The 27,698-nt window shown below is 41.7% G+C and overlaps 5 non-coding genes and 1 pseudogene across 5 annotated transcripts; 3 read left to right on the top strand and 3 right to left on the bottom strand.

The window, feature by feature from the left end:
- Positions 1 to 2,393: 2,393 nt before the first annotated feature.
- Positions 2,394 to 2,522, top strand: LOC140276250 (U2 spliceosomal RNA; annotated as a pseudogene).
- Positions 2,523 to 2,933: 411 nt separating this feature from the next.
- Positions 2,934 to 3,047, top strand: LOC140276410 (U5 spliceosomal RNA). The gene has a single exon (XR_011909006.1). It is a non-coding gene; the product is annotated as a U5 spliceosomal RNA (small nuclear RNA).
- Positions 3,048 to 15,440: 12,393 nt separating this feature from the next.
- LOC140276109 (U2 spliceosomal RNA) lies at positions 15,441 to 15,628 on the top strand. The gene has a single exon (XR_011908793.1). It is a non-coding gene; the product is annotated as a U2 spliceosomal RNA (small nuclear RNA).
- An 8,822-nt stretch (positions 15,629 to 24,450) lies between these two features.
- Positions 24,451 to 24,638, bottom strand: LOC140276121 (U2 spliceosomal RNA). Its single transcript, XR_011908804.1, has one exon. It is a non-coding gene; the product is annotated as a U2 spliceosomal RNA (small nuclear RNA).
- Positions 24,639 to 24,936: 298 nt separating this feature from the next.
- On the bottom strand, positions 24,937 to 25,050 carry LOC140276407 (U5 spliceosomal RNA). The gene has a single exon (XR_011909004.1). It is a non-coding gene; the product is annotated as a U5 spliceosomal RNA (small nuclear RNA).
- Positions 25,051 to 25,461: 411 nt separating this feature from the next.
- Positions 25,462 to 25,652, bottom strand: LOC140276063 (U2 spliceosomal RNA). Its single transcript, XR_011908752.1, has one exon. It is a non-coding gene; the product is annotated as a U2 spliceosomal RNA (small nuclear RNA).
- Between the last annotated feature and the right edge of the window lie 2,046 nt (positions 25,653 to 27,698).

Genomic DNA, 27,698 nt, shown 5'->3' with positions numbered 1-27,698 from the left:
GACAACAAGGTGTGGCTGTGAAAGAAGAACTGTTATGTAGGAGAGATGTCTGGTAAAGATATTTTGTTAAGTAACCATATCACAGCCACTGCATGAGGTACCTTAAGTGTTAATGGGTGAAATAACACCATTATTGTTGATGCCTGCACTGCCAATGGCTTCTGGCCATTGATTCAAAAGTACGATCTCGTCCCTTTTCCCCCCTTTCAGTGGACACTGGCCCCTAATTACCGCAATTCAGCAGGGCGTCTTTCATTAGGAGTACTGGACTCCCCCGTGCACGGTTTCAGCTCCGACCCTGGACAGCGGAAAAAACGTTGAGATCTGGTTTGAGGACCCAATTGTTGAGAAAAGTCTCTCAATGAGACTCAGAGTTGCTGGAGTCAGTTAATGCAAAGGTTTAATCTTGCAGCAAGTTCAAGAATGTGTGTGTGTATGGGTGTATGTGTGCGAACGTGTGTGAGTTTGTGTGTGTGAGAGTTTAAAGAACCTGTTATCCACAGACAGGCCTTAACTAGTATGGCACGGGTCCAGCCTGTCTCATCTTTTTTGGAAGGTCCAGCGCTCGGCCGTAACCCTTCTGTCTGTTTGGACTCTCACATACATTCGGTTAATCATAGAAAAACGAGAACAAAACTTTTTAGCCCCTTAAATTCATAAAACAGACATGGTGCAGTTATTTCCATTCTAGAAAATAAGAGTAATCACCACCATTCCTATAAATTCTGGATATTCTAACAATCTGAATCTTTTTTAAATGTTCGATGAAGCCCTTTGCTGTTCTGTTTAGAGACTCAGCTGATCATAAACCAAGTTTTGCTCTTGAACCAAGCTTCTAAACTCTTCACCTTTTTCATTTCTCAGTTAGTATTCACTTTAAAACTGATTAAAAGAAAAATCAAATGAATGCCTATCAACAAATGTGGGATCTAAACTCTAGTGCTTCCTCTAAAATAATTTCCTTTCTCAATTCAGAAATGTGTGTGTGTAAGTCACAACACCCGTGACACCAAAACGGCTTTCTTTTCTCTCTTTTCTCTACACTCTGCACTGTGAGCACACACAACAAATCAGAAAGGCTTTTTTCTCTCTTTTCTACATTATGGACTGTGGGGACACAAAACCGCTCTCTCTTTTTTTTTTTTTGATTGTGTGCCAGGGCGTTGTCTCACGTATTAGATTATGCTTAAGATACGAATGGGTTTATCAGTCACATCAGAATCCATACATACTGATCCTCCCGTAATAAAATGGTCGGATCTTATCAAACACACTTTGTTTCTTGTGACAAGTCAGCGAAACAGCGTATACACGTCAAGACACTGAATCAAGTTTGCCACAAGAACTCATAAGTTTGGCAGTATTGCTCTGCCGTCAGCAATCATACACCCATTTTATTTTCATGAGACATGTGCAGGCACCTGTTCATCTACTGTTCTATCACTATGAATTAGTTTATCTATTATCAATAAGGATACTTCTACAACTACTATCAAAGTATGTCCGGACTTCTTATGTTGTCAGTTGCTATATATGAATAAGTGGGTTGCTACTGAAAAGCATTAAGCATGTCACATAGCCCAAACATATAACATTTCAGGACACACCACACAGTTAACAACCACAGTGAAGCGTGTCAAAGCCCAAACATGTAACATTCAACAGGACACTTACACAACACATTCAAATCAAACAGTCAGACAACATACAAGAACCTATACCCCAGCCGGCATTGCTCCCTGCCTATTTTCCTACAACTCACTATGTGTGCGCACACCTTTATTCACAAACTCTTCAACTTATACTCTTTTACCGAAGCTGCTACAGCTCGATTGGCCAAATACCCTTAGATCCTATTTCGGTGAATTTGACATCTGCCTTGCATGTAACAGATTAGCGGTTTAGCAGTTTTAATTTAGTTTGAGTGAAGGAATTCATTTTATAGCAAAATCCGAAATCGTGAAGAACTCATGGAAGTAAGCTTATTCTCGGATTCCTGAATCTTTAGATTTGCTCTTTCTTTTACTGCAAAGTACAACGTTGAGCAGCACTAATGAGTTGTTTCTATTTTTGGCAGGCTTTACCTTTGCGGATGAAGCCCTTTCTGTCTGTGCAAAAGAAATCTTGTTACTGTGCAGAGTGACTTCTCTGAGTAGAGTCGCCTTACTTGTTGCGACTGTGCCGATGTTCGAAGCTGGAGTGCAAAGTTGTTGCTTGAATGGTGCTCGCTGGAGCGTGCGGTAGTGTAAAGTTATACCATTTAAAAGGGCTGAAGAGTGCTCAGTGCAGCGGGTGGGCGGAGGTGCAAAGTGACACTATGGCCATAAAAAGAACACCGCTACAAGTGCGCATTGTGCCAGGAAGGGCCCTCGGACGTGAACCAGTGGACAGTTATCGCTTCTCGGCCTTTTGGCTAAGATCAAGTGTAGTATCTGTTCTTATCAGTTTAATGTCTGAGCTTGCTCCGTTCACTCCAAGCATCGACCCGGTACTGCAGTGCCGCTGGGAACGGTGCGCTCTCCTCTGCTCTTGTGAAAAAGCAAACAGCGGTGCAGGATGGAAGTTTCAGGGAGCCCAAGATGAAACTTTCTTTTAATCTGCTGAGAAAAGAGAGTGAATGCAAAGCAGACTTTAACACGGCTCTGGGAGCGAGCTGAGTGCGGGCTAACCGGGAGAATTGCTTGAAAGAAACGCGACACCGAATGAGCGGTCAGAACAAAGCCTCAATACGGTGTTCCCGTGTTGTTTGTGGCTGCCTTGTCTTTTGCACAGAGTAAAAGACAAGGCAGCCATCGAATAGGGCCCGATTGTTCCTACTTGGTCAGCCGAGGAGCAAGGGGGGGGAGCAAGCGTCTCAACCAAGCAAAGCTCACCATGGGGAAGGTGGCTATGCCAACTAGCCTGATGCCCTGCTCCCGCAGTGATGGATAATCGTACTCTGGTTTCTCTTCATAATGTACAAGTCTTTCGCCTTTTACTAAAGACTTCCGTGGAGAGCAGCACTAATGAATTGTTTCTATTTTTGGCAGGCTTTACCTTTGCGGGTGAAGCCCTTTCTGTCCGTGCAAAAGAAATCTTGTTACTGTGCAGAGTGACTTCTCTGAGTAGAGTCGCCTTACTTGTTGCGACTGTGCCGATGTTGCTTGAATGGTGCGCGCTGGAGCGTGCGGTAGTGTAAAGTTATACCATTTAAAAGGGTTGAAGAGTGCTCAGTGCAGCGGGTGGGTGAAAGAAACGCGACACCGAATGAGCGGTCAGAACAAAGCCTCAATACGGTGTTCCTGTGGTGTTTTTATAAAATGCGGTGAAAATAAAGGTGTGAATGCCCCATGGAAAACTAAAAGGTGGAGCGGAAGTGTTCGGCTGCAAGAAGGTGTGAATGTCCGACTATATTTGGTGTAAAGCAGGTGAAGCAAGGTCTGAATGCCCAACCTTACATCATCAAAAGCGAGATCAGAGGTTTTTGGCTGCAAGAAGGCCATAGTTTGCCAAAAGCGGGTAAGGTGCGAATGACCGACTAAATATCATAAAAGTATGGTGGAGAGGAAGCTGTGAATGGCCGACCATAGTTTGCAAAAAGCGGGTGAGAAAAGGTGCGAATGTCCAACCATACATGATCAAAACAGGGAGCGGAGGTGTTTGGCTGCGACAAGGTGTGAATGTCCACCCATAATTAATAAAAAGCGGGCAACAAGTAGGTTCGAATGCCCAACCATACATCAACAAAAGCAGGAGTGGATGTGTTTGGCTACAAGAAGGTTTGAATGTCCGAGCATAGTTTGTAAAAAGCGGGTAAGAAAAGGTGCGACTGCCCGACAAAGTATTATCTAAAGAGGGAGTGGAGGTTTTCGGCTACAAGAAGGTTTGAATGTCCGACCATAGTTGGTAAAAAGCGGGTAAGAAAAGGTGCGAATGCCCGAACATACATCATCAAAAGAGGGAGCGGAGGTGTTACGCTGAAAGACGGTGTGAATGTCCGACCATAGTTGGTAAAAAGCGGGTAAGAAAAGGTTCGAATGCCCGAATATATACCATCAAAAGCGGAAGCGGAGGTGTTCGGCTGCAAGAAGGTGTGAACGTCCGACCATAGTTGGTAAAAAGCAGTTAAGAAAAGGTTCGAATATCCAACCAAACATAATCAAAAGTGGGAGCAGAGCTGTTCGACTGCAAGTAGGTGTGAATGTCCACCCATAATTCCTGAAAAATGGGTAAGAAAAGGTGCCAATGCCCAACCATACATCATCAAAAGAAGAACTGGATGTGTTCTGCTATAAGAAGGTTTGAATGTCCGACCATAGTTTGTAAAAAGTGGATAAGAAAAAGTTCGAATGCCCGAACATACACCATCAAAAGAGGGAGCGGAGGTGTTCCGCTGTAAGATGCTGCGAATGTCCGACCATAGTTGGTAAAAAGCGGGTAAGAAAAGGTTAAAAAACCCGACTGTACACAATCAATAGCGGGAGCGGAGTTGTTCGGCTACAAGAAGGTGTGAAAGTCCGACCATGGTTTGTAAAACGCGGGTAAGACAAGGTGTGAATGCCCGACAATGTATGATCAAAAGAGGTAGCAGAGTTGTTCGGCTGCAAGGTCTAAATTTCCAACCATAATTTGTAAACACCGTTGAAGAAAAGCCTCGAAAGCCCGACTATACACCATCAAAAGCGGGAGCGGAGGTGTTCAGCTGCAAGAAGGTCTGAATGTCCACCAATAATTACTGAAAAATGGGTAAGAAAAGGTGTGAATGCCCAACTATACATCATCAAAAGCAGAAGTGGATGTGTTCGGCCACAAGAAGGTTTGAATATCCGACCATAGTTTGTAAAAGGCGGGTAAGAAAAGGTTCGAATGCCCGAACATACACAATCAAAAGAGGGAGCGGAGGTGTTTCGCTGCAAAAAGGTGTGAATGTCCGAGCATAGTTTGTAAAAAGTGGGTAAGAAAAGGTTCGAATGCCAGAACATACACCATCAAAAGGGGGAACGGAGGTGTTCCGCTGTAAGAAGGTGTGAATGTTCGACCATAGTTGGTAAAAAGCGGGTAAGAAAAGGTTAAAATACCCGACTCTACACAATCAATAGCGGGAGCGGAGTTGTTCGGCTAAAAGAAGTTGTGAAATTCCGACCATGGTTTGTAAAAAGCGGGTAAGAAAAGGTTTGAATGCCAAAATATACACCATCAAAAGCGGAAGCCGAGGTGTTCGGCTGCAAGTAGGTGTGAATGTCAGATCATAATTTGCAAAAAGCTGATGAGAAAGGTGTGAATGACCGACAATAATTGCTGAAAAATGTGTTAGAAAAGGTAAGAATGCCGGACCATTCATCATCAAAAGCGGGAGAAGAGGTGTTCGGCTGCAAGAAGCTGTGAATGTCCAGCCACAATTACTCAAAAACGGGTAAGAAAAGGTAGTATTGCCAGACCATAAATGATCAAAACAGGGAGCGGAGGTGTTCCGCTGTAAGAAGGTGTGAATGTCCGACCATAATTGGTAAAAAGTGGGTAAGAAAAGGTTAAAATACCCGACTGTACACAATCAATAGCGGTAGCGGAGTTGTTTGGCTACTAAAAGGTGTGAAAGTCCGACCATGGTTTGTAAAAAGCGGGTAAGAAAAGGTGTGAATGCCCAACTATACATCATCACAAGCAGAAGTGGATGTGTTCGGCCACAAGAAGGTTTGAATGTCCGACCATAGTTTGTAAAAAGCGGGTAAGAAAAGGTGCGAATCCCCGAACATACACCATCAAAAGAGGGAGCGGAGGTGTTCCGCTGTAAGATGCTGCGAATGTCCGACCATAGTTGGTAAAAAGCGGGTAAGAAAAGGTTAAAAAACCCGACTGTACACAATCAATAGCGGGAGCGGAGTTGTTCGGCTACAAGAAGGTGTGAAAGTCCGACCATGGTTTGTAAAACGCGGGTAAGACAAGGTGCGAATGCCCGACAATGTATGATCAAAAGAGGGAGCGGAGTTGTTCGGCTGCAAGGTCTGAATTTCCAACCATAATTTGTAAACACCGTTGAAGAAAAGGCTCGAAAGCCCGACTATACACCATCAAAAGCGGGAGCGGAGGTGTTCAGCTGCAAGAAGGTCTGAATGTCCACCAATAATTACTGAAAAATGGGTAAGAAAAGGTGTGAATGCCCAACTATACATCATCACAAGCAGAAGTGGATGTGTTCGGCCACAAGAAGGTTTGAATGTCCGACCATAGTTTGTAAAAGGCGGGTAAGAAAAGGTTCGAATGCCCGAACATACACCATCAAAAGAGGGAGCGGAGGTGTTTCACTGCAAGAAGGTGTGAATGTCCGAGCATAGTTTGTAAAAAGTGGGTAAGAAAAGGTTCGAATGCCAGAACATACACCATCAAAAGAAGGAGCGGAGGTGTTCCGCTGTAAGAAGGTGTGAATGTCCGACCATAGTTTGTAAAAAGCGGGTAAGAAAAGGTTGAAATACCCGACTCTACACAATCAATAGCGGGAGCGGAGTTGTTTGGCTAAAAGAAGGTGTGAAAGTCCGACCATGGTTTGTAAAAAGCGGGTAAGAAAAGGTGCAATTGCTGGACAATGTATGATCAAAAGAGGGAACGGAGGTGTTCAGCTGCAAGAAGGTGTGAATGTCCACCCATAATTCCTCAAAAATGGGTAAAAAAAGGTGCGAATGCCCAACCATACAACATCAAAAGCAGGTGTGAATGTCAGATCATAATTTGTAAAAACCTGATGAGAAATGGTGAGAATGCCCGACTATACACCATCAAATGCGGGAGCGGAGGTGTTCGGCTGTGAGTAGGTGTGAATGTCCGACCATACTTGCTGAAAAATATGACAAAGCAGTTTTCACTTGGTTTGAGTGAAGGAATTCATTTTATATCAAAATCCGAAATTGTGTAGAACTCGTGGAAATAAGTTTATTCTCGGATTTCTAAAGGTTTAGTGTTGTTCTTTGGTATACTGCAAAGTAATACTTTCTTTTTTGTTGAAACCGATTCAGACATGGATAAATATGAAGGACAAAGCAGTTTTAACTTGGTTTGAGTGAAGGAATTCATTTTATATCAAAATCCGAAATTGTGTAGAACTGGTGAAAAGAAGCTTATTCTCGGATTACTAAAGGTTTAGTGTTGTTCTTTGGTATACTGCAAAGTAATACTTTCTTTTTTGTTGAAACCTATTCAGACATGGATAAATATTAAGGACAAAGCAGTTTTAACTTGGTTTGAGTGAAGGAATTCATTTTATATCAAAATCCGGAATTGTGTAGAACTCATGAAAAGAAGCTTATTCTCGGATTCCTGAAAAAAATTAGTGTTATTCTTTCCTATCCTGCAAAGTACTACGTTCTTTTTTGTTTAAAGCTATTTAGACATGGGTAAATATGAAGGACAAAGCAGTTTTAACTTGGTTTGAGTGAAGGAATTCATTTTATATCAAAATCCGAAATTGTGTAGAACTGGTGACAAGAAGATTATTCTCGGATTCCTAAAGGTTTAGTGTTGTTCTTTGGTATACTGCAAAGTAATACTTTCTTTTTTGTTGAAACCTATTCAGACATGGATAAATATGAAGGAAAAAGCAGTTTTAACTTGGTTTGAGTGAAGGAATTCATTTTATATCAAAATCCGAAATTGTGTAGAACTCGTCAATCGACGCTTATTCTCGGATTCCTGAAAAGATTTAGAGTTGTTCTTTCCTATCCTGCAAAGTACAACGTTCTTTTTTTGTTTAAAGCTATTTAGACTTGGATAAATATGAAGGACAAAGCAGTTTTAACTTGGTTTGAGTGAAGGAATTAATTTTATATCAAAATCCGAAATTGTGTAGAACTCGTGAAAATAAGATTATTCTCGGATTCCTAAAGGTTTAGTGTTGTTCTTTCCTATCCTGCAAAGTACAACGTTCTTTTTTTCTTTAAAGCTATTATGACATGGATAAATATGAAGGACAAAGCAGTTTTAACTTGGTTTGAGTGAAGGAATTCATTTTATATCAAAATCCAGAGTTGTGCATTATGGCAGCAGAATTGTAGTCTGCATACCTTTTATGCCAAACAGATTTGCCTTGCCAAGGGAAGTTTTATAAATGTTTATTGTTTATGTTTAAAATATATAAACTAGCAGAATAATTAATTCATCCGCCTGGTCCCTCCCACCCCGGAGAGGGCAGCCAGAGACTGGCTGCAATAGGCATCCCCGCAACCTGGGACCCAACACAGGGCAGGAGGGCCTTATGTTCACCAGGCTCAGGGCCCGCAGTCACCATATTCCGGGAGCTACTGTACCCACAGAAGGAACTGCTTTGTCCTTCATATTTATCCATGTCTAAATAGCTTTAAACAAAAAAAGAACGTTGTACTTTGCAGGATAGGAAAGAACAACTCTAAACCTTTTCAGGAATCCGAGAATATTTTCGGATTTTGATATAAAATTGAATTCCTTCACTCAAACCAAGTTAAAACTGCTTTGTCCTTGATATTTATCCATGTCTGAATCGGTTTCAACAAAATAGAAAGTATTACTTTGCAGTATACCAAAGAACAACACTAAACCTTTAGGAATCCGAGAATAAACTTATTTCCACGAGTTCTACACAATTTCGGATTTTGATATAAAATGAATTCCTTCACTAGAACCAAGTGAAAACTGCTTTGTCATATTTTTCAGCAAGTATGGTCGGACATTCACACCTACTCACAGCCGAACACCTCCGCTCCCGCATTTGATGGTGTATAGTCGGGCATTCTCACCATTTCTCATCAGGTTTTTGCAAATTATGATCTGACATTCACACCGGCTTTTGATGATGTATGGTTGGGCATTCGCACCTTTTTTTACCCATTTTTCAGGAATTATGGGTGGACATTCACACCTTCTTGCAGCTGAACACCTACTCTCTCGCATATGATCATGTGCGGTTTGATATTCGAAAATTTTCTTTCATGTTTTTTAGCAATTATTGATGGACATTGAGACCTTCTTGCAGCTGAACACCTCTGCTCCCGCTTTTGATTGTGTATAGTCGGGCTTTCGAGCCTTTTCTTCCCCGGTTTTTACAAATTATGGTTGGACATTCAGACCTTCTTGCAGCCGAAAACCTCCGTTCCCTCTTTTGATCATACATTGTCCGGCATTCACACATTTTCTTACCCGCTTTTTACAAACCATGGTCGGACTTTCACACCTTTTAGTAGCCAAACAACTCCGCTACCGCTATTGATTGTGTAGAGTCGGGTATTTTAACCTTTTCTTACCCGCTTTTTACCAATTATGGTCGGACATTCACACCTTCTTACAGCGGAACACCTCCGCTCCCTGTTTTGATAATTTATGGTCTGGCAATACTACCTTTTCTTACCCGTTTTTGAGTAATTATGGCTGGACATTCTCAGCTTCTTACAGCCGAACACCTCTTCTCCCGCATTTGATGATGAATGGTCCGGCATTCTTACCTTTTCTAACACATTTTTCAGCAATTATTGTCGGTCATTCACACCTTTCTCATCAGCTTTTTGCAAATTATGATCTGACATTCACACCTACTTGCAGCCGAACACCTCGGCTTCTGCTTTTGATGGTGTATATTTTGGCATTCGAACCTTTTCTTACCCGCTTTTTACAAACCATGGTCGGACTTTCACACCTTCTTTTAGCCGAACAACTTCGCTCCCGCTATTGATTGTGTAGAGTCGGGTATTTTAACCTTTTCTTACCCGCTTTTTACCAACTATGGTCGGACATTCACACCTTCTTACAGCGGAACACCTCCGCTCCCTCTTTTGATGGTGTATGTTCTGGCATTCGAACCTTTTCTTACCCACTTTTTACAAACTATGCTCGGACTTTCACACCTTCTTGCAGCGAAACACCTCCGCTCCCTCTTTTGATTGTGTATCTTCGGGCAGTCGAACCTTTTCTTACCCGCCTTTTACAAACTATGGTCGGACATTCAAACCTTCTTGTGGCCAAACACATCCACTTCTGCTTTTGATGATGTATAGTTGGGCATTCACACCTTTTCTTACCCCTTTTCCAGTAATTATTGATGGACATTCAGACCTTCTTGCAGCTGAACACCTCTGCTCCCGCTTTTGATGGTGTATAGTCGGGCTTTCGAGGCTTTTCTTCAACGGTGTTTACAAATTATGGTTGGAAATTCAGACCTTGCAGCCGAACACCTCCGCTCCCTCTTTTGATCATACATTGTCGGGCATTCGAACCTTTTCTTACCCGCCTTTTACAAACTATGGTCAGACATTCAAACCTTCTTGTGGCTGAACACCTCCGCTCCCTCTTTTGATCATACATTGTCGGGCATTCGAACCTTGTCTTACCCGCGTTTTACAAACCATGGTTGGACTTTCACACCTTTTTGTAGCCGAAAAACTCCGCTCCCACTATTGATTATGTACAGTCGGGTATTTTAACCTTTTCTTACCCGCTTTTTACCAACTATGGTCGGACATTGGCACCATCTTACAGCGGAACACCTCCGCTCCCTCTTTTGATGGTGTATGTTCGGGGATTCGCACCTTTTCTTACCCGCTTTTTACAAACTATGGTCGGACATTCAAACCTTCTTGTAGCCGAAAACCTCCACTCCCTCTTTTGATCATACATTGTCGGGCATTCGAACCTTTTCTTACCCACTTTTTACCAACTATGCTCGGACATTCAAACCTTCTTGTAGCCAAACACATCCACTCCTGCTTTTGTTGATGTATAGTTGGGCATTCGAACCTACTTGTTGCCCGCTTTTCATTAATTATGGGTGGACATTCACACCTTGTCGCAGCCAAACACCTCCGCTCCCTGTTTTGATCATGTATGGTTGGACATTCGCACCTTTTCTCACCCGCATTTTGCAAACTATGGTCGGCCATTCACAGCTTCCTCTCCACCATACTTGTATGGTGGGATATTCACACCCACTTGCATCCGAAGACCTCCGCCCCCACTTTTGTTGATATTTAGTCGGTCATTCACACCTTACCCGTTTTCTTGCAGCCAAACACCTCTGATCTCGCTTTTGATGATGTAAGATTGGGCATTAAGACCTTGCTTTTCCTGCTTTTCACCAACTATAGACGGACATTCACACCTTCTTGCAGCCGAACACTTCCGCTCCACCTTTTAGGTTTCTATCACACCTTTTTTTTCACCACATTTTATAGATTATGGTTGGAAATTCTCAACCACTCATCCGAAGACCTCTCCTCCCGCTTTTGTTAATATATTTGAACTTTAGTCAGACATTCACACCTACTTGCAGCCGAACACCACCTCTCTAGCTTTTGATGATGTATGGTCCGGCATTCTTACCGTTTCTAACACATTTTTCAGCAATTATGGTAGGACAGTCACACCTTCTTGCAGCTGAACACCTCCTCTCCCACTTATGATCATGTGCGGATTGATTTTCGAAAATTTTCCTTCATGTTTTCTAGCAATTAATGATGGACATTTAGACCTTCTTGCAGCTGAACACCTCCGCTCCCGCTTTGATCATACATTGTCAAGCATTCGCACCTTGTCTTACCCGCTTTTTACAAACTTTTTGTCAAACATTCACACCTTTTTGCAGCCGAACACAGTTTTTTTCAGCCGAATTTGGGCATTCGAACCTTTTCATACCCACTTTTTACCAACTATGGTCGGACATTCACACCGTCTTACAGCGGAACACTTCCGCTCCCTCTTTTGATGGTGTATGTTCGGGCATTCGAACCTTTTCTTACCCGCTTTTTGCAAACTATGGTCGGCCATTCACAGCTTCCTCTCCACCATACTTGTATGGTGGGATATTCACACCCACTTGCATCCGAAGACCTCCGCCCCCACTTTTGTTGATATTTAGTCGGTCATTCGCACCTTACCCGCTTTTGGCAAACTATGGCCTTCTTGCGGCCAAAAACCTCTGATCTCGCTTTTGATGATGTAAGGTTGGGCATTCAGACCTTGCTTCACCTGCTTTTCACCAAATGTAGTCAGACATTCACACCTTCTTGCAGCCGAACACTTCCGCTCCACCTTTTAGTTTTCTATGGGGCATTCACACCTTTTTTTTCACCGCATTTTATAAAAACACCACAGGAATACCGTATTGAGGCTTTGTTCTGACCGCTCATTCGGTGTCGCGTTTCTTTCAAGCAATTCTCCTGGTTAGCCCGCACTCGGCTCGCTCCCAGAGCCGTGTTAAAGTCTACTTCGCATTCCGCACCTCCGCCCACCCGCTGCACTGAGCACTCTTCAGCCCTTTTAAATGGTATAACTTTACACTATCGCACGCTCCAGCGAGCACCATTCAAGCAACAACTTTGCACTCCAGCTTCGAACATCGGCACAGTCGCAACAAGTAAGGCGACTCTACTCAGAGAAGTCACTCTGCACAGTAACAAGATTTCTTTTGCACAGACAGAAAGGGCTTCATCCGCAAAGGTAAAGCCTGCCAAAAATAGAAACAACTCATTAGTGCTGCTCAACGTTGTACTTTGCAGTAAAAGAAAGAGCAAATCTAAAGATTCAGGAATCCGAGAATAAGCTTACTTCCATGAGTTCTTCACGATTTCGGATTTTGCTATAAAATGAATTCCTTCACTCAAACTAAATTAAAACTGCTAAACCGCTAATCTGTTACATGCAAGGCAGATGTCAAATTCACCGAAATAGGATCTAAGGGTATTTGGCCAATCGAGCTGTAGCAGCTTCTGTAAAAGAGTATAAGTTGAAGAGTTTGTGAATAAAGGTGTGCGCACACATAGTGAGTTGTAGGAAAATAGGCAGGGAGCAATGCCGGCTGGGGTATAGGTTCTTGTATGTTGTCTGACTGTTTGATTTGAATGTGTTGTGTAAGTGTCCTGTTGAATGTTACATGTTTGGGCTTTGACACGCTTCACTGTGGTTGTTAACTGTGTGGTGTGTCCTGAAATGTTATATGTTTGGGCTGTGTGACATGCTTAATGCTTTTCAGTAGCAACCCACTTATTCATATATAGCAACTGACAACATAAGAAGTCCGAACATACTTTGATAGTAGTTGTAGAAGTATCCTTATTGATAATAGATAAACTAATTCATAGTGATAGAACAGTAGATGAACAGGTGCCTGCACATGTCTCATGAAAATAAAATGGGTGTATGATTGCTGACGGCAGAGCAATACTGCCAAACTTATGAGTTCTTGTGGCAAACTTGATTCAGTGTCTTGACGTGTATACGCTGTTTCGCTGACTTGTCACAAGAAACAAAGTGTGTTTGATAAGATCCGACCATTTTATTACGGGAGGATCAGTATGTATGGATTCTGATGTGACTGATAAACCCATTCGTATCTTAAGCATAATCTAATACGTGAGACAACGCCCTGGCACACAATCAAAAAAAAAAAAAAAGAGAGAGCGGTTTTGTGTCCCCACAGTCCATAATGTAGAAAAGAGAGAAAAAAGCCTTTCTGATTTGTTGTGTGTGCTCACAGTGCAGAGTGTAGAGAAAAGAGAGAAAAGAAAGCCGTTTTGGTGTCACGGGTGTTGTGACTTACACACACACATTTCTGAATTGAGAAAGGAAATTATTTTAGAGGAAGCACTAGAGTTTAGATCCCACATTTGTTGATAGGCATTCATTTGATTTTTCTTTTAATCAGTTTTAAAGTGAATACTAACTGAGAAATGAAAAAGGTGAAGAGTTTAGAAGCTTGGTTCAAGAGCAAAACTTGGTTTATGATCAGCTGAGTCTCTAAACAGAACAGCAAAGGGCTTCATCGAACATTTAAAAAAGATTCAGATTGTTAGAATATCCAGAATTTATAGAAATGGTGGTGATTACTCTTATTTTCTAGAATGGAAATAACTGCACCATGTCTGTTTTATGAATTTAAGGGGCTAAAAAGTTTTGTTCTCGTTTTTCTATGATTAACCGAATGTATGTGAGAGTCCAAACAGACAGAAGGGTTACGGCCGAGCGCTGGACCTTCCAAAAAAGATGAGACAGGCTGGACCCGTGCCATACTAGTTAAGACCTGCCTGTGGATAACAGATTCTTTAAACTCTCACAAACTCACACACGTTCGCACACATACACCCATACACACACACATTCTTGAACTTGCTGCAAGATTAAACCTTTGCATTAACTGACTCCAGCAACTCTGAGTCTCATTGAGAGACTTTTCTCAACAATTGGGTCCTCAAACCAGATCTCAACGTTTTTTCCGCTTTCCAGGGTCGGAGCTGAAACCGTGCACGGGGGAGTCCAGTACTCCTAATGAAAGACCCCCTGCTGAATTGCGGTAATTAGGGGCCAGTGTCCACTGAAAGGGGGAAAAAGGGACGAGATCGTACTTTTGAATCAATGGCCAGAAGCCATTGGCAGTGCAGGCATCAACAATAATGGTGTTATTTCACCCATTAACACTTAAGGTACCTCATGCAGTGGCTGTGATATGGTTACTTAACAAAATATCTTTACCAGACATCTCTCCTACATAACAGTTCTTCTTTCACAGCCACACCTTGTTGTCGAGAGATGTGCTACACTTAATCCATCCACACTGCTACCTACCCCACAGATGGAAAGCCTCATGATTGCATGTCAGAAATAACCATCAGTGTTTTACCCAGGCCAGACTTAACTGATATACGTTATGAAAATGCAGAAATAACTATATTTATTCAACAGGTCAAGCAAAAAACCCTGATGGCACAAATGCTACAGGATTTGCAGTAGTAACAGAAACTGAAGTTTTCTTAAAACAACCACTACCAAAAAATAACTCTGTTCAAGCAGTCGAATTGGTAGCTTTAACTGAAGCTTGTAAATTAAATAACAAAAAGGTTGTTAACGTTTACACTGACAGTCAGTATGCCTTCTCAACTGTACATGTGTTAACACAGCATTGGAAAAACAGGTATGTTGACATCCACAGCTAAATGTATAAACTACAAATATTTTAGCATTATTAGATGTTATTCAATTGCCATCTACAATAGACTCGTATGAATGACCGGAAGGAAAACCATACTGCCAAAGAATTTGTTTAAATATGCTGCAGTATTGAGCCAGAGACCATGTCATGTCTCAACAGGAGGGATGGAAGCAATAATGAACAAGGTTTTTACAGCATATGGTTTTACTAATTATTGAAATTTTTTTTTTAGAATAAATAAATGAATAAAGTTTTGTCTAGCAGGTCAAATATGTGCAAAATACATTCCACAGGGCAATCTAAGACCAAAACGAAGATAATTCCCTAAGCCAGTGTATCTTTTTCAACATATTTGTTTGGATTTCATTATTTCATTATTGTGTAGATTTCATTGAACTAGATTAATGTTAAGGGAAACGATTCTGCTCAGTGACAACAGAGGTTTTTACCAAATGGTCTGAAATATTTCCACAATATTTCCAAATATTTGTGCCAGGAAGGGCCCTCGGACGTGAACCAGTGGACAGATATCGCTTATCGGCCTTTTGGCTAAGATCAAGTGTAGTATCTGTACTTATCAGTTTAATATGTGATATGTCTATGCAAGGACTACATATTAAATGGATTTGTATCAATAGGAGTTGAAAAAGGAGCTTGCTCCGTTCACTCCAAGCATCGACCCGGTACTGCAGTGCCGCTGGGAACGGTGCGCTCTCCTCTGCTCTTGTGAAAAAGCAAACAGTGGTACAGGATGGAAGTTTCAGGGAGCCCAAGATGAAACTTTCTTTTAGTCTGCTGAGAAAAGAGAGTGAATGCGAAGCAGACTTTAACACGGCTCTGGGAGCGAGCCGAGTGCGGGCTAACCAGGAGAATTGCTTGAAAGAAACGCGACACCGAATGAGCGTTCAGAACAAAGCCTCAATACGGTGTTCCTGTGGTGTTTTTATAAAATGCGGTGAAAAAAAAGGTGTGAATGCCCCATAGAAAACTAAAAGGTGGAGCGGAAGTGTTCGGCTGCAAGAAGGTGTGAATGTCCGACTATATTTGGTGAAAAGCAGGTGAAGCAAGGTCTGAATGCCCAACCTTACATCATCAAAAGCGAGATCAGAGGTTTTTGACTGCAAGAAGGCCATAGTTTGCCAAAAGCGGGTAAGGTGCGAATGACCGACTAAATATCAACAAAAGTGGGGGCGGAGGTCTTCGGATGCAAGTGGGTGTGAATATCCCACCATACAAGTATGGTGGAGAGGAAGCTGTGAATGGCCGACCATAGTTTGCAAAAAGGGGGTGAGAAAAGGTTCGAATGTCCAACCATACATGATCAAAACAGGGAGCGGAGGTGTTTGGCTGCGACGAGGTGTGAATGTCCACCCATAATTAATGAAAAGCGGGCCACAAGTAGGTTTGAATGCCCAACCATACATCATCAAAAGCAGGAGTGGATGTGTTCGGCTACAAGAAGGTTTGAATGTCCGACCATAGTTGGTAAAAAGTGGGTATGAAAAGGTTCGAATGCCCAAATTCGGCTGCAAAAAACTGTGTTCGACTGCAAAAAGGTGTGAATGTTTGACTAAAGTTTGTAAAAAGCGGGTAAGACAAGGTGCGAATGCCTGACAATGTATGATCAAAAGCGGGAGCGGAGATGTTCAGCTGCAAGAAGGTCTAAATGTCCATCATTAATTGCTAGAAAACATGAAAGAAAATTTTCGAAAATCAATCCGCACATGATCATAAGTTGGAGAGGAGGTGTTCAGCTGCAAGAAGGTGTGAATGTCCTACCATAATTGCTGAAAAATGTGTTAGAAACGGTAAGAATGCCGGACCATACATCATCAAAAGCTAGAGAGGTGGTGTTCGGCTGCAAGTAGGTGTGAATGTCTGACTAAAGTTCAAATATATTAACAAAAGCGGGAGGAGAGGTCTTCGGATGAGTGGTTGAGAATTTCCAACCATAATCTATAAAATGCGGTGAAAAAAAAGGTGTGATAGAAACCTAAAAGGTGGAGAGGAAGTGTTCGGCTGCAAGAAGGTGTGAATGTCCGTCTATAGTTGGTGAAAAGCAGGAAAAGCAAGGTCTGAATGCCCAATCTTACATCATCAAAAGCGAGATCAGAGGTGTTTGGCTGCAAGAAAACGGGTAAGGTGTGAATGACCGACTAAATATCAACAAAAGTGGGGGCGGAGGTCTTCGGATGCAAGTGGGTGTGAATATCTCACCATACAAGTATGGTGGAGAGGAAGCTGTGAATGTCCGACCATGGTTTGTAAAACGCGGGTAAGACAAGGTGCGAATGCCCGACAATGTATGATCAAAAGAGGGAGCGGAGGTGTTCGGCTGCAAGGTCTGAATTTCCAACCATAATTTGTAAACACCGTTGAAGAAAAGCCTCGAAAGCCCGACTATTACACCATCAAAAGCGGGAGCAGAGGTGTTCAGCTGCAAGAAGGTCTGAATGTCCACCAATAATTACTGAAAAATGGGTAAGAAAAGGTGTGAATGCCCAACTATACATCATCAAAAGCAGAAGTGGATGTGTTCGGCCACAAGAAGGTTTGAATGTCCAACCATAGTTTGTAAAGGCGGGTAAGAAAAGGTTTGAATGCCCGAACATACACAATCAAAAGAGGAAGCGGAGGTGTTTCGCTGCAAGAAGGTGTGAATGTCCGAGCATAGTTTGTAAAAAGTGGGTAAGAAAAGGTTCGAATGCCAGAACATACACCATTAAAAGAGGGAGCGGAGGTGTTCCGCTGTAAGAAGGTGTGAATGTCCGACCATAGTTGGTAAAAAGTGGGTAAGAAAAGGTTAAAATACCCGACTTTACACAATCAATAGCGGGAGCGGAGTTTTTCGGCTAAAACAAGGTGTGAAAGTCCGACCATGGTTTGTAAAAAGCGGGTAAGAAAAGGTTCAAATGCCAAAATATACACCATCAAAAGCGGAAGCCGAGGTGTTCGGCTGCAAGTAGGTGTGAATGTCAGATCATAATTTGCAAAAAGCTGATGAGAAAGGTGTGAATGACCGACAATAATTGCCGAAAAATGTGTTAGAAAAGGTAAGAATGCCGGACCATTCATCATCAAAAGCGGAGAAGAGTTGTTCGGCTGCAAGAAGCTGTGAATGTCCAGCCATAATTACTCAAAAACGGGTAAGAAAAGGTAGTATTGCCAGACCAGAAATGATCAAAACAGGGAGCGGAGGTGTTCCGCTGTAAGAAGGTGTGAATGTCCGACCATAATTGGTAAAAAGCGGGTAAGAAAAGGTTAAAATACCCGACTGTACACAATCAATACCGGGAGCTGAGTTGTTTGGCTACTAAAAGATGTGAAAGTCCGACCATACATCATACAAAGCAGGACTGGATGTGTTCGGCTACAAGAAGGTTTGAATGTCCGACCATAGTTTGTAAAAAGCGGGTAAGAAAAGGTTCGAATGCCCAAACATACACCATCAAAAGAGGGAGCGGGGGTGTTCCGCCAAAAGAAGGTGTGAATGTCCGACCGTAGTTGGTAAAAAGTGGGTAAGAAAAGGTTAAAATACCCGACTGTACACAATCAATAGCGGGAGCGAATGTGTTCGGCTACAAGAAGGTGTGAAAGTCCGACCATGTTTTGTAAATAGCGGGTAAGAAAAGGTGCGAATGCCCGACAATGTATGATCAAAATTGGGAGCGGAGGTTTTCGGCTTAAAAGAAGGTCTGAATGTCCAACCATAATTTGTAAAAACCGGGGAAGAAAAGGCTCGAAAGCCCGACTATACACCATCAAAAGCGGGAGCAGAGGGGTTCAGCTGCAAGAAGGTCTGAATGTCCATCAATAATTGCTAGAAAACATGAAAGAAAATTTTCGAATATCAAACCGCACATGATCATAAGTGGGAGCGGAGGTGTTTAGCTGCAAGAAGGTGTGAATGTCCACCCATGATTCCTCAAAAATGGGTAAAAAAAAAGGTGCGAATGCCCAACCAAACATCATCAAAAGCAGGACTTGATGTGTTCGGCTACAAGAAGGTTTTAATGTCCGAGCATAGTTTGTAAAAAGCGTGTAAGAAAAGGTTCGAATGCCCGAACATACACCATCAAAAGAGGGAGCGGAGGTGTTCCGCTATAAGAAGGTGTGAATGTCCGACCGTAGTTGGTAAAAAGCGGTTAAGAAAAGGTGCGAATGCCCGACAATGTATGATCAAAAGAGGGAGTGGAGGTTTTCGGCTGCAAGAAGGTCTGAATGTCCAACCATAATTTGTAAAAACCGGGGAAGAAAAGGCTCGGAAGCCCGACTATACACCATCAAAAGCGGGAGCAGAGGTGTTCAGCTGCAAGAAGGTCTCAATGTCCATCAATAATTGCTAAAAAACATGAAAGAAAATTTTCGAATATCAAACCGCACATGATCATATGCGGGAGAGGAGGTGTTCAGCTGCAAGAAGGTGTGAATGTCCACCCATAATTCCTGAAAAATGGGTAAAAAAAGGTGCGAATGCCCAACCATACAACATCAAAAGCAGGTGTGAATGTCAGATCATAATTTGCAAAAACCTGATGAGAAATGGTGAGAATGCCCGACTATACACCATCAAATGCGGGAGCGGAGGTGTTCGGCTGTGAGTAGGTGTGAATGTCCGACCATACTTGTTGAAAAATATGACAAAGCAGTTTTCACTTGGTTTGAGTGAAGGAATTCATTTTATATCAAAATCCGAAATTGTGTAGAACTCGTGGAAATAAGTTTATTCTCGGATTCCTAAAGGTTTAGTGTTGTTCTTTGGTATACTGCAAAGTAATACTTTCTATTTTGTTGAAACCGATTCAGACATGGATAAATATCAAGGACAAAGCAGTTTTAACTTGGTTTTAGTGAAGGAATTAATTTTATATCAAAATCCGGAATTGTGTAGAACTCGTGAAAAGAAGCTTATTCTCGGATTCCTGAAAAGGTTTAGAGTTGTTCTTTCCTATCCTGCAAAGTACAACGTTCTTTTTTTGTTTAAAGCTATTTAGACATGGATAAATATGAAGGACAAAGCAGTTCCTTCTGTGGGTACAGTAGCTCCCGGAATATGGTGACTGTAGGCCCTGAGCCTGGTGGACATAAGGCCCTCTTGCCCTGTGTTGGGTCCCAGGTTGCGGGGATGCCTATTGCAGCCAGTCTCTGGCTGCCCTCTCCGGGGTGGGAGGGACCAGGCGGATGAATTATTTATTCTACTAGTTTATATATTTTAAACATAAACAATAAACATTTATAAAACTTCCCTTGGCAAGGCAAATCTGTTTGGCATAAAAGGTGTTCAGACTACAATTCTGCTGCCATAATGCACAACTCTGGATTTTGATATAAAATGAATTCCTTCACTCAAACCAAGTTAAAACTGCTTTGTCCTTAATATTTATCCATGTCTGAATAGGTTTGAACAAAAAAGAAAGTATTACTTTGCAGTATACCAAAGAACAACACTAAACCTTTAGTAATCCGAGAATAAGCTTCTTTTCACCAGTTCTACACAATTTCGGATTTTGATATAAAATGAATTCCTTCACTCAAACCAAGTTAAAACTGCGTTGTCCTTCATATTTATCCATGTCTGAATCGGTTTCAACAAAAAAGAATGTATTACTTTGCAGTATACCAAAGAACAACACTAAACCTTTAGGAATCCGAGAATAAGCTTCTTGTCACCAGTTCTACACAATTCCGGATTTTCATATAAAATGAATTCCTTCACTCAAACCAAGTTAAAACTGCTTTGTCCTTCATATTTACCCATGTCTAAATAGCTTTAAACAAAAAAGAACGTAGTACTTTGCAGGATAGGAAAGAACAACACTATTTTTTTTTCAGGAATCCGAGAATAAGCTTCTTTTCACGAGTTCTACACAATTCCGGATTTTGATATAAAATGAATTCCTTCACTCAAACCAAGTTAAAACTGCTTTGTCCTTAATATTTATCCATGTCTGAATAGGTTTGAACAAAAAAGAAAGTATTACTTTGCAGTATACCAAAGAACAACAATAAACCTTTAGGAATCCGAGAATAAGCTTCTTTTCACCAGTTCTACACAATTTCGGATTTTGATATAAAATGAATTCCTTCACTCAAACCAAGTTAAAACTGCTTTGTCCTTCATATTTATCCATGTCTGAATCGGTTTCAACAAAAAAGAATGTATTACTTTGCAGTATACCAAAGAACAACACTAAACCTTTACGAATCCAAGAATAAGCTTCTTGTCACCAGTTCTACACAATTTCGGATTTTGATATAAAATGAATTCCTTCACTCAAACCAAGTTAAAACTGCTTTGTCCTTCATATTTACCCATGTCTAAATAGCTTTAAACAAAAAAGAACGTAGTACTTTGCAGGATAGGAAAGAACAACACTATTTTTTTTTCAGGAATCCGAGAATAAGCTTCTTTTCACGAGTTCTACACAATTCCGGATTTTGATATAAAATGAATTCCTTCACTCAAACCAAGTTAAAACTGCTTTGTCCTTCATATTTATCCATGTCTGAATAGGTTTCAACAAAAAAGAAAGTATTACTTTGCAGTATACCAAAGAACAACACTAAACCTTTAGGAATCCGAGAATAAGCTTCTTTTCACCAGTTCTACACAATTTCGGATTTTGATATAAAATGAATTCCTTCACTCAAACCAAGTTAAAACTGCTTTGTCCTTCATATTTATCCATGTCTGAATCGGTTTCAACAAAATAGAAAGTATTACTTTGCAGTATACCAAAGAACATCACTAAACCTTTAGGAATCCGAGAATAAGCTTCTTTTCACCAGTTCTACACAATTTCGGATTTTGATATAAAATGAATTCCTTCACTCAAACCAAGTTAAAACTGCTTTGTCCTTCATATTTATCCATGTCTGAATCGGTTTCAACAAAATAGGAAGTATTACTTTGCAGTATACCAAAGAACATCACTAAACCTTTAGGAATCCGAGAATAAACTTATTTCCACGAGTTCTACACAATTTCGGATTTTGATATAAAATGAATTCCTTCACTCAAACCAAGTGAAAACTGCTTTGTCATATTTTTCAGCAAGTATGGTCGGACATTCACACCTACTCACAGCCGAACACCTCTGCTCCCGCATTTGATGGTGTATAGTCGGGCATTCTCACCATTTCTCATCAGGTTTTTGCAAATTATGATCTGACATTCACACCTGCTTTTGATGTTGTATGGTTGGGCATTCGCACCTTTTTTTACCCATTTTTCAGGAATTATGGGTGGACATTCACACCATCTTGCAGCTGAACACCTCCTCTCCCGCATATGATCATGTGCGGTTTGATATTCGAAAATTTTCTTTCATGTTTTCTAGCAATTATTGATGGACATTGAGACCTTCTTGCAGCCGAACACATCCCTTCCCGCTATTGATTGTGTACAGTCGGGTATTTTAACCTTTTCTTACCCGCTTTTTACCAACTACGGTCGGACATTCACACCTTCTTATGGCGGAACACCTCCTCTCCCTCTTTTGATGGTGTATGTTCGGGCATTCGAACCTTTTCTTACCCGCTTTTTACAAACTATGCTCGGACATTCAAACCTTCTTGTAGCCGAACACATCCAGTCCTGCTTTTGATGATGTATGGTTGGGCATTCGCACCTTTTTTTTACCCATTTTTGAGGAATTATGGGTGGACATTCACACCTTCTTACAGCGGAACACCTCCGCTCCTTCTTTTGATGGTGTATGTTCTGGCATTCGAACCTTTTCTTACCCACTTTTTACAAACTATGCTCGGACATTCACACCTTCTTGCAGCGAAACACCTCCGCTCCCTCTTTTGATGGTGTATGTTCGGGCATTCGAACCTTTTCTTACCCGCCTTTTACAAACTATGGTCGGACATTCAAACCTTCTTGTGGCCGAACACATCCACTTCTGCTTGTGATGATGTATAGTTGGGCATTCACACCTTTTCTTACCCATTTTTCAGTAATTATTGGTGGACATTCAGACCTTCTTGCAGCTGAACACCTCCGCTCCCGCTTTTGATGGTGTATAGTCGGGCTTTCGAGCCTTTTCTTCAACGGTGCTTACAAATTATGGTTGGAAATTCAGACCTTGCAGCCGAACAACTCCGCTCCCTCTTTTGATCATACATTGTCGGGCATTCGCACCTTGTCTTACCCGCGTTTTACAAACCATGGTCGGACTTTCACACCTTCTTGTAGCCGAACAACTCCGCTCCCGCTATTGATTGTGTACAGTCGGGTTTTTTAACCTTTTCTTACCCGCTTTTTACCAACTATGGTCGGAATTTCGCAGCATCTTACAGCGGAACACCTCCGCTCCCTCTTTTGATGGTGTATTTTCGGGCATTCGAACTTTTTCTTACCCGCTTTTTACAAACTATGGTCGGACATTCAAACCTTCTTGTAGCAGAACACATCCACTTCTTCTTTTGATGATGTATGGTTGGGCATTCGCACCTTTTCTTACCCATTTTTCAGGAATTATGGGTGGACATTCACACCTACTTGCAGTCGAACAGCTCTGCTCCCACTTTTGATTATGTTTGGTTGGATATTCGAACCTTTTCTTGCCCGCTTTTTACCAACTATGGTCGGACATTCACACCGTCTTTCAGCGTAACACCTCCGCTCCCTCTTTTGATGGTGTATGTTCGGGCATTCGCACCTTTTCTTACCCACTTTTTACAAACTATGGTCGGACATTCAAACCTTCTTGTAGCCGAAAACCTCCACTCCCTCTTTTGATCATACTTTGTCGGGCATTCGCACCTTTTCTTAACCGCTTTTTACAAACTATGCTCGGACATTCAAACCTTCTTGTAGCCGAACACATCCACTCCTGCTTTTGATGATGTATGGTTGGGCATTCGAACTTACTTGTTGTCCGCTTTTCATTAATTATGGGTGGACATTCACACCTTGTCTTAGCCAAACACCTCCGCTCCCTGTTTTGATCATGTATGGTTGGACATTCGCACCTTTTCTCACCCGCTTTTTGCAAACTATGGTCGGCCATTCACAGCTTCCTCTCCACCATACTTGTATGGTGGGATATTCACACCCACTTGCATCCGAAGACCTCCGCCCCCACTTTTGTTGATATTTAGTCGGTCATTCGCACCTTACCCGCTTTTGGCAAACTATGGCCTTCTTGCAGCCAAAAACCTCTGATCTCGCTTTTGATGATGTAAGGTTGGGCATTCAGACCTTGCTTCACCTGCTTTTCACCAAATATAGTCCGACATTCACACCTTCTCTCAGCCAAACACTTCCGCTCCACCTTTTAGTTTTCTATGGGGCATTCACACCTTTTTTTTCACCGCATTTTATAAAAACACCACAGGAACACCGTATTGAGGCTTTGTTCTGACCGCTCATTCGGTGTCGCGTTTCATTCAAGCAATTCTCCTGGTTAGCCCGCCCTCGGCTCGCTCCCAGAGCCGTGTTAAAGTCTACTTGGCATTCACTCTCTTTTCTCAGCAGACTAAAAGAAACTTCCATCCTGCACCGCTGTTTGCTTTTTCACAAGAGCAGTGGAGAGCGCACCGTTCCCAGCGGCACTGCAGTACCGGGTTGATGCTTGGAGTGAACGGAGCAAGCTCCTTTTTCAACTCCTATTGATAAAAATCCATTTAATATGTAGTCCTTGCATAGACATATCACATATTAAACTGATAAGTACAGATACTACACTTGATCTTAGCCAAAAGGCCGATAAGCGATACCTGTCCACTGGTTCACGTCCGAGGGCCCTTCCTGGCACAATGCACACTTGTAGCGGTGTTCTTTTTATGGCCATAGTGTCACTTTGCACCTCCACCCACCCGCTGCACTGAGCACTCTTCAACCCTTTTAAATGGTATAACTTTACACTACCGCACGCTCCAGCGAGCACCATTCAAGCAACAACTTTGCACTCCAGCTTCGAACCTCGGCACAGTCGCAACAAGTAAGGCGACTCTACTCAGAGAACTCACTCTGCACAGTAACAAGATTTCTTTTGCACAGACAGAAAGGGCTTCACCCGCAAAGGTAAAGCCTGCCAAAAATAGAAACAATTCATTAGTGCTGCTCTCCACGGAAGTCTTTAGTAAAAGGCGAAAGACTTGTACATTATGAAGAGAAACCAGAGTACGATTATCCATCACTGCGGGAGCAGGGCATCAGGCTAGTTGGCATAGCCACCTTCCCCATGGTGAGCTTTGCTTGGTTGAGACGCTTGATCCCCCCCCTTGCTCCTCGGCTGACCAAGTAGGAACAATCGGGCCCTATTCGATGGCTGCCTTGTCTTTTACTCTGTGCAAAAGACAAGGCAGCCACAAACAACACGGGAACACCGTATTGAGGCTTTGTTCTGACCGCTCATTCGGTGTCGCGTTTCTTTCAAGCAATTCTCCCGGTTAGCCCGCACTCGGCTCGCTCCCAGAGCCGTGTTAAAGTCTGCTTCGCATTCACTCTCTCTTCTCAGCAGATTAAAAGAAAGTTTCATCTTGGGCTCCCTGAAACTTCCATCCTGCACCGCTGTTTGCTTTTTCACAAGAGCAGAGGAGAGCGCACCGTTCCCAGCGGCACTGCAGTACCGGGTCAATGCTTGGAGTGAACGGAGCAAGCTCCTTTTTCAACTCCTATTGATAAAAATCCATTTAATATGTAGTCCTCACATAGAGGACATATCAGACATTAAACTGATAAGAACAGATACTACACTTGATCTTAGCCAAAAGGCCGAGAAGCGATAACTGTCCACTGGTTCACGTCCGAGGGCCCTTCCTGGCACAATGTGCATCTGCTTGTGCACGTGGAAATATTTCAGACCATTTGGTAAAAACCTCTGTTGTCACTGAGCAGAATCATTTCCCTTAACATTAATTTAGTTCAATGAAATCTACACAATAATGAAATAATGAAATCCAAACAAATATTAGTTTTAAAGTGAATACTAACTGAGAAATGAAAAAGGTGAAGAGTTTAGAAGCTTGGTTCAAGTGCAAAACTTGGTTTATGATCAGCTGAGTCTCTAAACAGAACAGCAAAGGGCTTCATCGAACATTTAAAAAATATTCAGATTGTTAGAATATCCAGAATTTATAGAAATAGTGGTGATTACTCTTATTTTCTAGATTGGAAATAACTGCACCATGTCTGTTTTATGAATTTAAGGGGCTAAAAAGTTTTGTTCTCGTTTTTCTATGATTAACCGAATGTATGTGAGAGTCCAAACAGACAGAAGGGTTACGGCCGAGCGCTGGACCTTCCAAAAAAGATGAGACAGGCTGGACCCGTGCCATACTAGTTAAGACCTGCCTGTGGATAACAGGTTCTTTAAACTCTCACAAACTCACACACGTTCGCACACATACACCCATACACACACACATTCTTGAACTTGCTGCAAGATTAAACCTTTGCATTAACTGACTCCAGCAACTCTGAGTCTCATTGAGAGACTTTTCTCAACAATTGGGTCCTCAAACCAGATCTCAACGTTTTTTCCACTTTCCAGGGTCGGAGCTGAAACCGTGCACGGGGGAGTCCAGTACTCCTAATGAAAGACCCCCTGCTGTATTGCGGTAATTAGGGGCCAGTGTCCACTGAAAGGGGGAAAAAGGGACGAGATCGTACTTTTGAATCAATGGCCAGAAGCCATTGGCAGTGCAGGCATCAACAATAATGGTGTTATTTCACCCATTAACACTTAAGGTACCTCATGCAGTGGCTGTGATATGGTTACTTAACAAAATATCTTTACCAGACATCTCTCATGTCATTTCTCATGTCAGAAATAACCATCAGTGTTTTACCCAGGCCAGACTTAACTGATATACGTTATGAAAATGCAGAAATAACTATATTTATTCAACAGATCAAGGAAAAAAACCCTGATGGCACAAATGCTACAGGATTTGCAGTAGTAACAGAAACTGAAGTTTTCTTAAAACAACCACTACCAAAAAATTACTCTGTTCAAGCAGTCGAATTGGTAGCTTTAACTGAAGCTTGTAAATTAAATAACAAATAGGTTGTTAACGTTTACACTGACAGTCAGTATGCCTTCTCAACTGTACATGTGTTAACACAGCATTGGAAAAACAGGTATGTTGACATCCACAGCTAAATGTATAAACTACAAATATTTTAGCATTATTAGATGTTATTCAATTGCCATCTACAATAGACTCGTATGAATGACCGGAAGGAAAACCATACTGCCAAAGAATTTGTTTAAATATGCTGCAGTATTGAGCCACGGACCATGTCATGTCTCAACAGGAGGGATGGAAGCAATAATGAACCAGGTTTTTACAGCATATGGTTTTACTAATTATTAAAAAAAATTTTTTAGAATAAATAAATGAATAAAGTTTTGTCTAGCAGGTCAAATATGTGCGAAATACATTCCACAGGGCAATCTAAGACCAAAACGAAGATAATTCCCTAAGCCAGTGTATCTTTTTCAACATATTTGTTTGGATTTCATTATTTCATTATTTTGTAGATTTCATTGAACTAAATTAATGTTAAGGGAAACGATTCTGCTCAGTGACAACAGAGGTTTTTCCCAAATGGTCTGAAATATTTCCATGTGCACAAGCAGATGCACTCTCAATAGCAAAATCACGCGTTAAATAACTCATTTCTAGATTTGAAATTCCTGAAAAGATCTTCAGTGATAATTTGACACACTTTGTAAACAATGTCATCTCACTGATGGCAAAGAACTTAAAATAGACCTTAGAAACCACTGTGATATAGAAGGTTTCGCTAACACATTGGAATTGTTTT

This window comes from Leuresthes tenuis, unplaced genomic scaffold (genome assembly GCF_036924035.1).
Source record: "Leuresthes tenuis unplaced genomic scaffold, fLeuTen1.0.hap1 SCAF_18, whole genome shotgun sequence".
NCBI lineage: Eukaryota > Metazoa > Chordata > Actinopteri > Atheriniformes > Atherinopsidae > Leuresthes > Leuresthes tenuis.
This window is presented reverse-complemented; position numbering and strand designations above follow the sequence as displayed.